The following is a 14203-nucleotide window of genomic DNA, read 5'->3' as shown; positions in this document are numbered from 1 at the left end:
ACGAGCAGTTAGTAAGGCAACTGCAGTGCCAAAATCACGAGGACCACCACTCTGAACCCGAAGTCAACGCTTAAAGCAGAAGAAGAATTTTTCTCAGGTCAGGTTCCGTAGCTATGGTTCATACTACTTTGCTCTTGCATCATTGTATTTACTGATACCAACCAATTTCAAATTTGAAGGATGCAATTGAAACTCCAATGGCGCAACAGGTATGTTTTAAACTTGTTTCTTCAACGTGTTTGGCTGTTTGCTGTTGTAACTTGCTCTATGTTGATTTCAGTTTCAATTGAATAAACAGTTATGTTCTCATGCCATGCACATTACAAGTGTTGCTATTGCTGTGTAGTTTCCCACACTTATATTCTGTCTATGCTGCTTTGTCTTAAATAAATAAGATTCGAACTATATCTATCTTGATTTGGCAACATAAACTAGAATGATATAGACCATACAGTGACCATACTACATAGATATATGTTCGTTTCATGTTGTTGTCCTGTCCACCTTACTACTGAACTGGTTTACCAAAGTGAGTTTCATATACTACATTGTAAACCTGAGATGTGTTTGTTTGTTTCCCTTTTAGAACGCGGATAAAATATTGGAGAAGAGTACCCTGTTATGCAATGGTAAAGGAAGTAATGCAGATAAGGTTCAAGATAGTGAGACATCCCTGTTGGTCTCCAAGAAAGCTGATAAAAACTCTATTGAGGACACTGAGACAACCCCAAAGTCCTGTCTTGATGTAGTGTTCGAGTTACTGGCTACCACTGCTGGCACCAGCTCTTTGAACTCGTTGCCTGAATCAATTCGGCTTCTTGAGTCTCAAATTCAAGTTGAAAGACATCGATCAGATGTTATGCGACAGGAAGCTGAAGGACTGAGGAAGTCCCTGCAGAATTCAGATGCATACTTTCTGGTGCAACAGCGGGCGCTGGAGGACTTAAGCGCCAAACAAGAGAAAGTTAATAAGATTGCTAAGCATCTTGCCAGCATTATGGGTACCCAGGATATTGTTTCTTGAGCTCTTCTGAAGTGGTTTCAGTTCTGGACTTGTTTTGCTGCGGCATTTATATGCGGTTGTGTTCCCTATATTTGCACTGGTGGCGAACTTTGATGCCCAGTGGATGTAATATGTGTAATAGCCGTGATAGCCTAGTGTAAGTTGCTTGCTTATTTATTTCATTGTTGTCTTGTTTATTTGTTTGCTTGTAGTCAGTGCAGTTCTTTTTCTGCGGTTTGCTAGTGGCTGCAACAACCTATTTTTTAAAACTAGGCCACAATAACCATGGGCTAATATTTACTGTAGTGACACTGCACCTACGGGTCGTAGAAACAGTGGGCCTTCTACGGGCCGTATAAACAGTGGGCCTTCCACGGGCCGTAGAAACAATGGGCCTTCTACGGGCCACAGAAACAATGGGCCTTCTACGGGCCATATCATCAATGGGCCTTATACGGGCAGTGGTTGATTGGCCAAACATGGGCCAATAACAGGCCGCATTATGGCCATAAACGGGCTAGAGTTGGAATCGTCCGTTCACGGGCTGACCATAACGGGCCATCGTTAATAGGCCGTATTTCATGACGCTATGAAAACGGCCCAATGTGTTAACGGACCACAAACGGGCCGACTGTAACCACGGGCTGAATTTGGCCCATAAGCAGAAAATGACAGTAACGGGCCGTAAGTAAATGAATGCTGGAAATTAGCCCAAGAATAAATGGGCTCTGAGAAGGCCGAAAGATAACATGGGCTCGAAACGGCCCAACGGAATAATGGGCCCTTAATGGGTATAAAGTGATACACTGTTCATTACGGGCCAGTTTCACCATGGGCCGTTAATGGGTGCAAAGTAATACACCGTTCATTATGGGCCAGTTTCACCATGGGCCATTAATAGGCCAAGAGTTACATAGGGCCTCATATGGGCCGAAAGACGTCATGGGCCATACATGGGCCAGAAGTGAAAACGGGCTGGAATCATATTGGGTGGCCCAGATGACGCTACTGGGCCTAATTCAGATAGGGCGTAACGGGCCTTGGGTTAGCGGGCTATAAATGGGCTATATGCGAACAGGCCGTTAACAGGCTTTACATGGGCCGGCCCGCCACCTTTTGACCAAGTCAAATGGGCCGACCTTTTCACAGGAATGGGCCTCTGTTGGGCCGTGCCATGTGTCCACGTATCATAGGCGCCTTCTGTCCAATGAGTGGATGACATCTGTCCTAATGGTGAGCCGACACGTGTCTCCTCCAGCCAATGATGATTTTACATGTGGAAAATCCCCATTGGTCGGGGCTGTTAACGGGTTATCGGATCCAAAACCCGACCCGATAGCTTAACGGCGTTCCGTTACGGTGGATGCCATGTGTCGGTCACCCTTGACGAAAGCACTTGTGTGACGCGTGATTTATCGTCATGGAAGTGGACACTTCCGTGATGATAATTTTAGTAATGTCATGGAACACTTCTACGACAGCACAGGTATGACTATCTTGATTCTTTCATAAATTTGTCATGGATGTACGTGCATGACAAAAAACGCGACCTACTGTGACAAACACGTATCATCATAGAAGTGTATTTTTTTGTAGTGGTATGGGTATCATTGTCATACTTGATAGCTAAGGATTGTTGATGGTGCTCGTGTTGCGGTTGAGTTTGGGCTAGCTATCACCGTTGCTAAAGCGGCTCCGGTGCTTCGGTTGTGGCGCCTATCGACATACAAGAAAGCTCATATGTGGTAAGTGAACAGTTCCACGATAAAGAAGAGAAAACCCGAAGGAGTACAAATCGAAATAACCTGATGAGGCTGCGGCATCAGTAAAGCAGGGCCAGTGGAGTTGAATATGGCATCCGTGGAGCTGGTCCGGTGCAGTGGATGAAGGCGTTGGCGAAGCACATCCGGTCCGATGTACAGTGCTTTCGGTGAGGCGGATCTGTTGCAATGGACGAGGGCTTGTATGAAGGGCCAGCGATGGGGCAGACAAGGGAGTCAGTGAAGGGCCTACACTATGGTGGATGAGGGCACCGGTGAAGCAGATCCAGTGCGGTGGACCATGATGGTGGTCAAGGAGATCTGGAGCGGTGGACAAGCCAGTCGCTTAAGCGGCTCTGGTGAACTGGTGAGTTGGCAGTTGGGGTTCCAAGGTGCGGAAGGTCGATCCGGTGGGGTGTGAGGTCCACCACTGCGGCGGAGGACTAGATTCGGTGACTTGGCGTGGTGGGGGGGAGGGGCTCTGGGGAAGAATATTGGGGGCAAAGAGGGGAAAACAATGGAGTTACCAAAGCAGCCCTTTTCCGTTCATGGGGCAGGGTTAAAACAGGAATATCGCAGGGCTAAGCTTTCGGGCGCGAGATATTTCGATGTGAGCGGGAAGTTTGAAAGTTTTTGGTGCCTGAAATTAAGTGTTCTGCTCTTGTATGACCGACTATGATATCATGGCCGAGAATTATTTGTTTTGCACGCAAAAAAGGTGCAAGTTTCAAAAATCAATGTCTCCAACTGGAAACTTAGATTGTCCATTCAATTCAAATATGGATCATTGAGCTAGTGCAAGCAAACACCATCATATGGTCCAATTCAAATGAAATCCAAATGTGTTTATCCTAAATATGATGACAAAAGCAAAAATGTGTATGTGTATGAATAAAGTGGATGATTATAAAGTTTGAACATGCCCGTAAGTGTATATCTCTAGGTTTGATATATGAATTTGAAATCACGAAATCCCGGCTTAAAAAATGTACCTCCGTTTAAATGAGTTACAAAAGCTAATGATGGACTTGAATTCCAAAATTCCAATCTTAGGTTTGTAATTCTGGCACTTCAAAGTATATCATGCATGTTCCAAAGTATCATTATCTCATAGTCCAAACTGTGAAACATGATCAACCATGCACACACTATTGACCATATATATCTCAATTACACTAAAGTCTCTGAAATATAGACACCTCACTCTTTATACGAAGCCACCCACCCACCTCCCCCCAACACACACACACAAGTCATTCCCCCCGAACACGAATACACGAGCACATTAACAGCCCCCTCTCTTCTAAAGTCCGGACCCCCAATATAGCTAGGTCACTATCACTTTGTCTCTCGGGCATGCACACATCTCTTTCCCCACTCCCTAGGTCTCCCGACATCTCTCTTTCCAAAGAACGCACACTATATAGAGTGTATCTTTCTCATACACACAAAATGTGGCCCCAAATGTCTATCTCCCTAGTTAAGTGGTTCTCGCACACTCACCTCACACACCACCCCCACTATAAACAAGCACACTTTGTCTCCTTGTGCACCATTCTCCTCTTTCTATCTCTCCCACATGCGGACCCGCCCCAGCTCCTTTCCTATATACATATATATTGTGACTCTTTCTATAGCTCCCTAATGTATAATCGTTCTCAATCTCGCACGATGTTCTCTACACCATCTGTTCTAGATCTCTCATGATGTCCCTATGACACACATGATGACTCGCTTCCCTTGCTTCTCCGTACACATGCCACTTTCAAACAACATAAACATTGTCTCCCTATATATACACCACTTCTGCACTCAAACAACCCCTCTCTCTCCCCCTCTCTTCCTCTCTCTCTCCCTCGTTAGCTCTCTCTCTCGCTCTCACACCCCTCTCCACACACACTCGATGTCTCTTCCAAACAGTCTGCTCCCCGCTCGCACCCATGCTATACCACTACTACACATGCCTTTGTCTCTCTTTGACACACATGTCACACCATTCCCCCTTCCCTATACTAGGTTTACATCATTAGTGGTCTCTCTTCTCCACATACACACACTCTCTCTCTCACCCACATGTTCACAAACACACATAGACACGCACAAACACCCGTCTATTTGGATCCTTTTTTTAAGACACACACCCTTGCATATTCTCTCCAGCTCTAGGTATGTATATATCCCCCCCTCTCTAGCTCAGATGCACACCAAAATTCTCCACCTCTCTAACGCACACATCTCTCCCCATGTATGCATGTGTATCTCACACACTCACTCTCTGATTATGTCTATGTGTCTCCATGTTACACAACATAAAGCCTCATGCACATGTCTCTCTCTGTCCTCCACACACACAGACACAAAGAATCTCTTATCATTGCCTCAGTCTCTACACATATCACACACGCACACTGTCTCTCTCTCGCACACACGCTCAATAATGGTTTTCCCGTGAATAACTTACTGTCTATTCATCAATAGTCGTGGCGGTGCGGCGAACACGAGACGTGAAAAAGAATAAATCTACACGTGTGTAGACCAACTAGTATGACTACTAGGACTAGAGCAAGCCAAAACTGCGCCGCCGTCACCCCCTCCTTACCGGCGAAAGGAAAACCTTTGTTTTACACAGTCGGGAAGTCATCGTGCTAAGGCCCCACATGCTCAGTCGTTGAATAAAATGTAGATCCAAGTTTATGGAAACAAGTATCAATAATACGTATGTATCTCCATACCTATATCTCTTCTCTCTTATAAAGAACCCGAGTTGGTGATGATGGTACGCATGCCATCTTGCAATATAGACCGTCCGATCTATATCTGACGGATAGAAATTAAAATAAAAGGTACCCGCACCTCTCTACATTTGCAGACAAGGCCTTCCCTTGTTCATCCTTAATTATCTCTCACAACATCATTATTGAGAAATTAAAAAAGGAAGCCTCTGGAACAAACTGGCATAGTGGTCGCTGCCAGCGTCGTCCATCCCCATGCCTCCGCTCAGTCCGACCACCAATCACCACCACGCCCCACTCCTCCTAACCTTATCTCTCTTCTTTCTCGAGATATCATTAGTTTTTACACATGGGATTACTCCTGCATGGGTCAATCACAACAGGTGTTTTATAAAAAAATGCATCTTGATGTTCCGTGCAATGCACGAACATCTTGCTAGTACTCCTACATAAGACTTCGTTGGTGATGACGATGTATCTGCGATCCGTCATTTCTGACCATTAGATCTACATCTAATGACCGTGAGGTAAGTTGTTGCCTTTTCTCAACAACATCCCACTTCTCTACAAATTTGCAGAAAAACCCTCAATTAGTATCTTAAAACCAACCACATCCCGCCCTCACCTCACCGAAACATCCCAAGGAATATATTATGATTGAAACATAATATATCTCTAGTGATATATGTATATCAAAATTAGAGTGTTTTCTATCAAGTTTGTGAATAAGTATTATTCTAATTATGATCCTTGCGGCGGAACATTGCTAGTACTTCCAACCATCCAAAAAATGTTAGTATTTTCACAGGTCAAACTACTAAGGTTACATTATGATCCGTGTGGGCTCGTTTTTAAATAGTAACCTTGCTGCGAGCCAATATTGTACACTAGTAGTTTGACCTATGAAGTCGAACGGACGTGCCGCACCACAATCTAGGTGCACTGGATAGCCCAGCCACGTGAACCGGTTTTCCCTCCCATCATCTCGTGGCTCGCATACTAGAGTAGTACTCCTATATACTCGCCTGCGTGCTCGCCCTAGTCGCACCTCACTTGCAGCTTCCTCATCAGTTAGCATATTTAAACTAGCGCTTCCCAATTAAGCCCGAGGAGCTAGAAAATCCTGGCGTGACATTGGGAACTGTGCAATATGGCTCTGTACGTAAAGTGCTAGTACTCTACTACTCTGTAGCTTGTGGCGTTGCACGCATGGACTTCGCTCCATTATCAGCTCTACAAAAGAAATTTCTCTTGACGTGTTTTTTTGTTTTGAAATGGAGGCAAAAGCTTTGCCTCATCTCATTCATGAAGAAGGAACTACTAACAAAGTTCGATAAGATCCATTACACCTCCACAAATGGAAGCAAAAACCCTAGTCTCGTTGTACTAAAGAACTCAAATGTTCTGCCCCCACAGTAACCGTCGCTGATAAATAGGCTGCTAGTGTGTGCGTGAGAGGACCGGATGAGTAGGCCAGCTACGCGCTTGAATAGAGCACGGAGAGTATGCTCTACGCAGGTGCACTTTCCTTGCATTGATAGCACACTACTAGGAAAAGGGCTATAGATGATATGGCCACTAATGGCGCACCAGACATGTGGTGCGCCACTACTATATAGCAATGGCGCACCATGTGTTGGTGCACCATTAGTGTGAAAGACACTAATGGTGCACCAGACCCATGGTGCGCCACTAGTAACGATTTTTTTCCAAAAATACTAATGGCGCACCAGGGCAGAGTGCGCCATTACTAGTTTTAACTAGTAATGGCGCACCAGCCATATAGTGTGCCACTAGTAACAATTTTTTTTCCAAAAATACTAATGGCGCACCAGCCACACAGTGCGCTACTACTATATTTTTTTATTTTTTTTGCAAAACTACTAATGGCACACCACCAGCTAGTGCGCAGGGTTACTAATGGCGCATTTATGTGTGGTGCGTCACTAGTAACCTGGGACCAGCTAGATATTTTGTACAGCCACACCTACACACTCACTTTCCCCACTTCATTCTCTCCACCTCCTCCTCCAAGCTTGTCTCGGCTGCCTCCTCCTCCCCACCTCATTTGCACCATAGATTCATCCAAATTAAGTGGTTAAATTACCTTTTTTTGATAGGTAAGTAAGGGGGAAGCTATCTTTATATTGTAGATCTACTTTTTTTCTCCCTCCAACAACGTGCACATGCACTTTTTATGGCCTAGCTAGATCTATGTATGTTTGTGGTGTTGCATATGTTTGTGGTGTTGCATATATGTTTGTGTTTGCAGGTACCGGTATTTGAAATGCGATAGTTGCCAATATTTTGCCGGAATGTTGAGTCATTTCCGTGTCAGCGAGAATTTTGGCACTATGCATTCTTTTTGGTCCTATTTTTAGGGAAAGTCATGCCAAATTTTTTCTTGGTTCTAAAATATCATTTTGCTCTACCCCGCAGGCGACCATGGTTCGCACGATGACCGGAGGCATCGTGAATAGGTTTTTGAGCTCCGTGAAGGCCAAGATGCTTCAAAAGAACGAGACGGAGATAAGATGTCCGTGTCGAAGATGCAAGTTGAAGATCCTTATTGCGGACCCGGATTCCGGGCAGGTGCGGGACCACCTGCTCTTGCGTGGTTTCATGGATGGCTATCGGTGGCAAGGTGATGAAGATGACTATGAAGTCGTCCATGGGGGCCGGGCAAGAAATGAGGAAGGGCATCAAGACAACCACCGCGGCTCGGGCGGGCGAGAAGACGAAGAATCTCCAGGACATGATCACGACAGTGATGCTGTACACAGTCATCATGTAGAAGATGCAGGACATGATGATGAGGAAGATCAATACGAAGGGCATGATCATGAAGATGATGATGCTGGAGCAGACGACAATGGACCATCGATGGGCTTGGTGCAGGACCCTCATATTCAAGAGTTGCTTCTCAAGCAGACGGATAACGCAAGAGCTGCCGCCCGAGAGAAAGCCAAGTTGGATCAACTGGAGATAGACGCGGTTACTCCATTGTATGAAGGATGCAGGCCCGAGGATACCCGCCTGAAAGTAACCCTCATGGCTCTGGAGATGAAGGTAAAACACAAAATGACCGAGGCATGCTTTGACGAGAACATGCCATTCTAGCACGAACGTCTTCCCAAGGGGAACAAGTGCCCGACCAGTTTCGAGGAGGTGAAGAAAATCGTGTGTCCTCTGGATTTATCGCACATGAAATACCATGTGTGCATGAACAATTGCATCATTTATCGGACGAGCACGCGGAGTCTACCATATGTCCGGTGTGAGGCGTCACTCGATACAAGAAGAGGAAGAAAGCTCCTCAAAAAGTGGTGTGGTACTTTCCGACCACTCCTCGTCTGCAGCGGTATTTCATGGACGCTAAGGTAGCAAAGCTCCTGCGTTGGCACGCGGATAGGGAGGAGAAGAAGCGAGAAGATGACGCAAATGATCCGGAGATAAATAAAAAAGACAAGATGCCGAGTCACCCTAAGGATGGGAGCCAGTGGCAAGCGTTGAACTTCGAACACCCAGAATTTGGGAAGGATCCAAGGAACATCGTGCTGGGCGCGAGCACTGATGGAGTCAATCCGTTTGGCAGCCAGAGAAGCACACATAGCACCTGGCCTGTGTTTTTGTGGATGTACAACCTTCCCCCCTGGTTGTGCATGAAGAGGAAGTACATTCACATGAGTATGCTAATTGAAGGGCCGAAACAACCAGGGAATGACATGAATCTGTATCTGGGGCTGCTGAAAGAGGAGCTAGACACACTGTGGAAAACGCCAGCCAATACGTGGGACGCCGCAGAGAAAGAATATTTCCCTATGAGAGCCGCACTAGTCATGACGGTGCATGACTATCTCGGTTACGGATATGTCGCGGGGCAGGTGGTCCACGGATTTTCTGGATGCGTCAGGTCCATGGATGAAGCAACGTATCGCCAGCTAGATAAAGATCCCCGGTCTTTGAAAACCGTGTTCATGGGACATCAAAGGTGGCATCGCGACGATGACCCGTGGAGATAAAGCAAGGATCTGTTCGATGGTGAAACCGAACCCCGAAAACGCCCGCGTATGAGGAGCAGCGAGGAAATAGACGAGCTGTTGAAAAAATGGAAAGATTTCCCACAGTCGGGAAAGAAGCAAAAGGCGCCAGAGCCGGGAAAGAAGTGAAAGGCGCCAGAGCCGCTGCTGAAGGTATGGAAAACGAGGTCTGTTTTCTGGGACTTGCCGTACTGGAAGATCCACCGTGTGCCTCACAGCCTTGATGTCATGCATATCACGAAGAACGTGTGCGAGAGTCTGCTTGGTACCCTGTTCAACATGCCAGGGAGGACCAAAGATGGGCCGAAAGCAAGGGCAGACTTGAAAACAATGGGCATCAGGGAGGAGCTTCACGCTAATGATGATGGTGATGAGGCGAAGCAGGACACAGAAAGTCGTCGCAAAGGCAAAAAGTCCAAGAAGACCGGAAATGACTTCCCTCCCCGTGCTTCACTCTAAGTCAGGAGGAGATCGATCAGTTTTTCACCTGCCTCGTAGGAGTAAAACTTCCTTATGGTTACGCGGGGAAGATAAGCAGATACCTAGACTCAGCGAAGCAGAAGTTTAGTGGGATGAAGTCTCACGACTGTCATGTGCTGATGACGCAGATACTTCCAGTAGGCCCCACACTTTATTGTACTGTGGTGAGATAGAGGGAGAGCTGGCATGTTGGTCCATATGTATTTACTATGTAATTATAACATGGCAAAAGAGATTTGAGTCACAATAATGGTGTCCAGCACAACACACCCCTCAAATAAAACTAAGCACCCTGAAATTCTTTGACAACTAAACTGCTGGCTATATGATGTTGGCCATATATACTAGACGGATATAATGTGAAGAAATGAGTGGTAGTACTACTAACTACAAGATGAACTATAAGAAATACTAGTATGTACGTACTGAAGAGTTAAAGTAACGAGAAGGAACATAACATAGTTCTGCTGGGGGCTCAGCACCACACACCCCTCAAATAAAACGAAGCACCCTGAAATTAAACTAAGCAACTAATCTGGTAGACACTGCATTACAACAACCATGAGCAACGACACTGCCACCTTACTCGGACTCCTCGTCCATGTGCTAGACTTCGTCCTTGTCCCTCTTCCTCTTGGCCAATAATTCTTTGCTAGAATCACACACTTGGCTCTTGCTCTTCATCCAACCCTTGTAGATATCGAAACAAAGGTAGGCATCCATCGCAACATAGTGGATGTGGTCTATATCTAGTACACTCCACTGCCATGCATGACGATGAAACTTGGGCAAAGGTTTCTTCAGTTTACTGTACGAAGGATGAACCATGGCTCCTGCCAGGGTCATCATTGAAGGCTGATGGGAGGACACCAGAACATTCCTCTGGAGGTCGAAGGGCTCGCCTACAATGAGGCCTATCCGACCCAGGACTTCTTTGTCATTTGTAAAGTCTATAGTAACGAATTTGACTACGGCGCCCCCGAGGAAGTTCTTAAATTCCTCACACTCTACGTCGGCATGGCATATGAGGTAGACCAAGCACAAGTTATGCACACAAACCTGAATCATGGCGGGCTTCTTCTTCTCTTCCTCCTTTAGATTCTTCTCTTTGTTCAGGACTATGGTGTACTCAACATCTAGCCCAGCGACCCACTCTACCTTTGAGTTTTCGAACATGCGTCTGAAGCGAGCAAGGCAGCCTTTCACGGTCGCGGAAGAACGGGTGTAGATGACATCAAACTCATCACCGGTGATGGTTCTAACCTTGTATTCACCGCCGATCATGGAGATTTGGGAGGCCATGGATTTGGGGGGAGGGTTAGGATTAGTGGAACTTCTGTAATGTGAAAGGACGGGACGACTAGAAGCAAATTGCCATAATGTTAAAGGACGGCCGAGGACGAGTAGGAGAGAAATGCTAGCGGTTTTCCGATTGTAAAAATGCTGAGTGGGGCGTGCGAACGACAGGGCTTCCATGCTCCCATGAGACGGGCTTCCGAGAGCCCTTGGATCTGAGGTCAAACGGTTGCATGGCGTGATTCTAGACATATGGCTGAATATCCTATCCTGGAGGGTTATTCTGCAAGTTTTCAACAACTTAGCATGCGACCGTTCGATCTCAGATCCTGGGCTGTCAGCAACCCGTATCATGGTCGTGCCTACCACGACCGTCGCCTTGCTCGCGCGGTCGCGCCCTTGGAGATTTCAGACGGCTGTAAATGAGCATTTTTTTGCCTACTTCGCGTGCATGAAACTACTTCCTCCGTCCGGGTGCATTAGGCTATTTGATGCTGGCATGTCATACGTAGTCATCACTTAGTAACTCATACAACAAGGTTAGCTGTAAGGTTGGCTATAAGAGTAATTTTTTTACTTCTCTCTATCTCTTTCTTCATACTCCTTATACATCGCAAAAATAATATAATTTGAAAGTACATTCAGATACGAACCAAACGATACAATTTTGGGTGACATGCATTCACATTTTGCTTCAAATATAGTACGTGGTCAAACATTGACCCAAAATATGCAAAACAAAAATAATACTTCCAAGACCAGTGCCGCTCCTCTCCTCTTAAACCACCGCCGCTCCTCTCCTGTTGCAATCCGAATCCAGTGTCGCTCCTCTCCTCTTCCATTTCAAAACCACTGCCGCTCCTCTCATGTTCCAATCCAAAACCAGCGCTGCCCCTCTCCTCTTCCATTTCAAAACCACCGTTGTTCCTCTCCCCTTCTAGTCCAAAACCAGCACCGCTCCTCTCTTCTTCCATTCGAAAACCACCGTCAGTGAGTGAAGGTGCTGTGAAGAAGTAGATCGATGGAGGAGTACAACCGATACGTGTGGCTCATAGGCGGCGAATCTGTGAAGCTAGCTAGGATGTTGGAGATACAGTCTTGGTTTGACAACCCGGAGCAATTAGCAGCGACAGCGAAAGCGATGGCCAAATATTTGGAAATAAGCGAAAAGGAGGCGATACACCGGCAGGGAGTTGCACTGGAGTCCATAGAGCTGCTCCTCTAGGCCATGGAGCAAACAGATTCACCAGATCCGATGGTGAGGCTGCGGTGGTGGGAGTATCGATCGAAGATGGAGCATCCACCCGAGATCTTTGAAGGATCGAGCATCTATATGGTGCCGTTTGTGAGTGTGCCATGGTAGAGGCGAGCCGGTGGAGTCTTCATCGACCGAACCCAACTGCAAGAGGAGAAAAACAGTTGGCGTGACGACGCTTCCCCGCCATCCTCTCCCTCGCCATTCACCTCGTCTTACGGGGTAGTTGTCTGCCCCAAATAGTCTGAGGAGGAGCTTAGGGTTGTCAGTATTTGAAGGTTATGTTTTGTCTTTTAGATTTGAGAGTACTTTCAGATATGAATGTCTTTTGAATTTCAGATTTGCAGTATTGAGCATATGAAGTATTTTATAAATTCTGGAGATCTATTTTTAGCACTTAAAGAAATGTAGTTTCATATAGAAGTGCAGAAGATGTGATTCTCAGAGAAAAAATTGCAAGTTTCAGTTTTAGATAAGAAACTACAAGTTTCAGAGGCAGAGCATTTATATTCCCTTTTCAAACAAGGATAACATCATGTTGGAAGTTTATTCACTATCAAAAATGGAACTACAAACCAGTTAACATCATGCTGATGAACATTCATGCATAGCACATCTTCATATGATGCACAGTCCAAAAGATATGCTATTTTCAAAATGCCCACAAAATGTCAAGTGTGCGAAAATAGAGAAAACCAGGGATGAATTTTGGCAAGTGTTGGATGTGGTGTGCGTAGATGACAATGGGGACCCACATGTCAAGAATGGCAGAGGCAAAACTAGTCGGGCTGGTTGTGAATTGTCAGGAGGAGCTTAGGGTTGTCAGTATTTGCAGGTTGTGAATTGTGTTTTGTGTTGTGTATTTTGAGAGTACTTTCAGATATGAATGTCTTTGGAATTTCAGAATTGCAGTATTGAGCATATGAAGTATTTTATGAATTTTAGAGATCTATTTTTAGCACTTAAAAAATGTAGTTTCATATAAAAGTGCAGACAATGTGATTCTCAGAGACTGCAAGTTTCAATTTCAGATAAGAAACAACAAGTTTCATAGGCATAGCATCTATATTAACACGCCCTTTTCAAATAGGGATAACATCATGTTGGAAGTTTTATTCATGGTCGAAAATGGAACTACCAGCCAGTTAACATCATGCTTGTCAACATTCATGCATAGCACATCTTCATATGATGCACAGTCTAAAAGATATGCTATTTTCAAAATGCCCAAATAATGTCAAGTGTGTGAAAAATAGAAAAAAACAGGGACGAAATTTTGGCAAGTGTTGGATGTGGAGTGCGTAGATGACAATGGGGACCCACATGTCAAGAATGGCAGGGGCAAAACATTTGGAGATATTTTCACTACATCAGGTGGAATCGAACCTGGGCGGAACAACAGTCGGGTAGTGTCACTTGGCCATTGGGCTACTTCAGTTGTTTTGGTAGAGATAAGGCACAGCTTCTACCATTACTGTAGCATGCCTTCCGCGGCTCCTGTGGTTCAATCTCGTCCTCTGCCTTTGTGCTCTATGCGGCGCCGCTGTCTGCCATTGTGAACATGCTAAACAAATGAGAGGAATCTGGAGAGGACTGTATGTGGAGAGGTGGACATTCGGGACCCACCAGGTCTATGA

This window comes from Triticum dicoccoides, chromosome 6B (assembly GCF_002162155.2).
Source record: "Triticum dicoccoides isolate Atlit2015 ecotype Zavitan chromosome 6B, WEW_v2.0, whole genome shotgun sequence".
NCBI classification, from domain to species: Eukaryota; Viridiplantae; Streptophyta; class Magnoliopsida; order Poales; family Poaceae; genus Triticum; species Triticum dicoccoides.
Note: the sequence above shows the minus strand (reverse complement) of the source record.